Source organism: Astyanax mexicanus, chromosome 3 (genome assembly GCF_023375975.1).
Source record: "Astyanax mexicanus isolate ESR-SI-001 chromosome 3, AstMex3_surface, whole genome shotgun sequence".
Classification (NCBI taxonomy): Eukaryota; Metazoa; Chordata; class Actinopteri; order Characiformes; family Acestrorhamphidae; genus Astyanax; species Astyanax mexicanus.
Genome location: NC_064410.1, coordinates 26,983,435 through 26,987,053, shown reverse-complemented (window position 1 = coordinate 26,987,053; position 3,619 = coordinate 26,983,435). Strand labels below are relative to the sequence as shown.

At 37.5% G+C, this 3,619-nt stretch overlaps 1 long non-coding RNA gene across 1 annotated transcript; it reads left to right on the top strand.

Annotated features, from left to right (window-relative positions):
- Positions 1-1,411: 1,411 nt before the first annotated feature.
- LOC125799477 (uncharacterized) lies at positions 1,412-2,781 on the top strand. The gene is made up of 2 exons (XR_007438455.1): positions 1,412-2,534; positions 2,570-2,781. It is a non-coding gene; the product is annotated as an uncharacterized LOC125799477 (long non-coding RNA).
- Positions 2,782-3,619: the final 838 nt, after the last annotated feature.

Sequence of the window (3,619 nt, the reverse complement as noted above, 5' to 3'; positions counted from 1 at the left end):
TGTATTTGTAGTGTTAGTTGTTTTAGCTCTGTGGTCTTAACCTGAACCTGCTGGCGTTGCCTCTCTTCCCAGGCAGTTAGCTAACTAGCTAGCTAGCTAACGATAGCTAAACAGTGGCCATAGTTAAAATGGAATTGGAATTACTTTTGAGAACACCGTAATGCAAATAATATTTACTGTAACCGAAGCTTTAACGTAGAAGCATTGTCCGGTCATTAAGTCAATGCACTAACCAGAGCTAGGCTGATAAGCCAATCTAAGCTAAATCAAAGAACCGTCTTTGGCTAAATTCGCTAAGCTAGCGTTAAGTTATATAAGTTTGTGGCACCCACAATTAACCTAGGCAACTAGGGGCAATATCAAGTGCATTTTGAATAGCGTGAAGAAGTAAGTTTATGTTAATATTACATAAATAAGCAATTTAAAATAGTTTGTTGTGGGAAAACATTTATTAAAATAGCTTAATATGATGTGTGAGAATTAAAACGGCACGATAATTCTGGTCAGGTGTTAAATGTGTATTCCCGCCTTTAGCTTAGCGTTAGCTTAGCGTTAGCTAAGCCATAGCATGAAGAAGTAAGTTTATGTTAATATTACATAAATAAGGCAATTTAAAATAGTTTGTTGTGGGAAAAAAAATATTAAAATAGCTTAATATGATGTGTGAGAATTAAAACGGCACGATAATTCTCGTCAGGTGTTAAATGTGTATTCCCGCCTTTAGCTTAGCGTTAGCTTAGCGTTAGCTTAGCATTAGCTAAGCCATAGCATGAAGAAGTAAGTTTATGTGAATATTACATAAATAAGGCAATTTAAAATAGTTTGTTGTGGGAAAAATTAATTAAAATAGCTTAATATGATGTGTGAGAATTAAAACGGCACGATAATTCTCGTCAGGTGTTAAATGTGTATTCCCGCCGTTAGCTTAGCGTTAGCTAAGCCATAGTGTGAAGAAGTAAGTTTATGTGAATATTACATAAATAAGGCAATTTAAAATAGTTTGTTGTGGGACAAAAATAAATGGCCATCTTCAACATTTTCTGAGATTTCTAATTTGTCTTTTTCTACTTGTGCAGATGAAGTCATGAAATGTGACGGGACAGCCACCGAGGACTTCATACTTCGGAGCATCTCAATCATGCACCACAAAGACGTGGAGGACACACCGCTGTCTCTCAGGACCTAGAATCTTAATGAAAGTATAATGATGTTAAGGGAAGGTGTAATGGAAAGGTGTAATGTAAAGTTGTAATGGTGTTAAGGGAAGGTGTAGTGGAAAGGTGTGATAGTGTTGAGGGAAGGTGTAATGTTAAAGGTGTGATAGTGTTGAGGGAAGGTGTAATAGTGTTGAGGGAAGGGGTAATGTTAAAGGTGTAATAGTGTTAAGGGAAGGTATAATATTGTTAAGGGAAGGTGTAATGCAGGGGTCTCACTCATTTTTGCCGAGGGCCACATTGACATATTGGCTGTCCTCTGAGGGCCAGATGTAACTTACAAATATAAGAAAATGTAACCAGATGTAATATAAAATGAATGTAATTACTCCTTAATGTTAAATAACTCTCAATATACTATTTATTCAATCAAATATTACAGTTGCATGGAAAAATGTTTGCTTGTTGCTCTATTAACATAAATCCTTTTAATTTGTCATGTTATGAAATCCAAAAACTCCATCAATCAAGAACCAAACTATTCAAGTGAATAGAAATTACATCAAGTACAAGTTATATTAACTTTGATCAAAACGTTTGATACTGAAATAAGGCTTAATAAATATAAAATCAAAAATTGTGAGCTGTGACAGATTTAGCATTTCCTCAGATTTAGCAGTTCCTCATCCAACCACTAGTCGGAGCTGCAGCTGCAGCACCACAAGCCCGCAGTCTTTGCTTAGTCAGAGCTACAGCCCAGCCACGGGCTACAGGACTCAGCTGAGCCTGTCTGGAGCGTTTTGAAATTTTTTAAGTTCTTCTGTGTATGAAATAAAATAACCCCACTAACCGGATAATACAGCTCTCTACAGTTCATCTTTCAGCCCAAGCAGCTAACAGCAGCAGTTTAGAGCAGCGTCACGGAGTCACTGCTCGGATTACATTATAAACAGGTCAGTTAGCGCGCTGCTAGCCTCAGGATGTTTATAACTACGGAGTTTAGTGGACACACCACGGCAGCAAGGTTAGACTGTTGAAGGCTACTGAAGACTACTAAAGCAGGCAACGCAGCGTAAGCAAAAAAAAAACAAAAACCACACACACCAAAATACAAGTTAAGATAAAATATGAAAACGAACATAATAAAGCATAAATAATTAAATTGAATTGCGGGCCAGATGTATGTTTATTTTGTTAACCCGTGAGGGGCCGTATGAAACCGCGTGGGCCGGTACTTTGAGACCCCTGGTGTAATGTAAAGGTGTAATAGTGTTGAGGGAAGGTATAATATTGTTAAGGGAAGGTGTAATGTTAAAGGTGTAATAGTTTTGAGGGAAGGTGTAATAGTTTTGAGGGAAGGTATAATATTGTTAAGGGAAGGTGTAATGTTAAAGGTGTAATAGTTTTGAGGGAAGGTGTAATAGTTTTGAGGGAAGGTGTAATAGTGTTGAGGGAAGGTGTAATGTTAAAGGTGTAATAGTGTTAAGGGAAGGTATAATATTGTTAAGGGAAGGTGTAATGTAAAGCTGTAATAGTTTTAAGGGAAGGTAAATGTTTAGTGAAATTGTTATGGTGTGAATCTAAGGTGTATGTTATGTTGATGTAAAATAAAGGCATTAACCCCAAATGAGATTTACTCATTATGTTTATTATTATATTAATGTTTCCCCAAACAGAAAGGGTCAATTTAAAATCAACAGTGGTAAGATGGGGGTAATTAATTTATCCCTTGCTTTTACTGGTTCTTTGCAGGTTGACATGTTTTGAAAAAAGTGAGAGGGTTGAAATGCAATTTATTTGTAAAGCATATTGTGTATAACTAACGTGCATAACTAGTTCCAGAAGGTTGTGAACCTGTTCCAGTAATTGTTTGGCTTAGCTTTGTATGCGTTTCCAGTTAACTGCTGAAGCTGGAACAATGGAACAGTTGCCACCGTCTGAAATGGCACTACAGTTATGCAGGGAGCCTCAAAGTAGTTGGTCTATAAAACGTATACATGTAAATTTCACGTAGAAAAGACGTCCACTACGACTTAATTTAAACTAGAATTAGCCCTTATCCGGAGGTCTGGGGGACGTCAATACTGGACGTGCAGAAGACGTCAGAAAAAAGACGTCGTCTGGCGTCACAGTCTGCACCTTCAGGAGACCAAAATTGGACGTGCAAAAATGACCTAGAAAAGACGTCGTTTCAACGTCTCTTTGTTTAGTGGGGGGGACCTTAAAAGATACTGTACCAGCTAAGCTGCGTCTTCAGTAACGTCTCGGACTTCACTATGTGTACAAAGGACAATAAGTGGCAAACAAGGCGTTTTGTGAAGCAGAACTTTTAATAATATGCACACAACCGTGGTAATCACAGGTAATAAACATTACTTAGTTTTCAGAAGCTTGTTTGCCACTTATTGTCCTTTGTATACAGCTGGTACAGCATCTTTTAAGGTCCCCCGGGAAAATTCCATTGT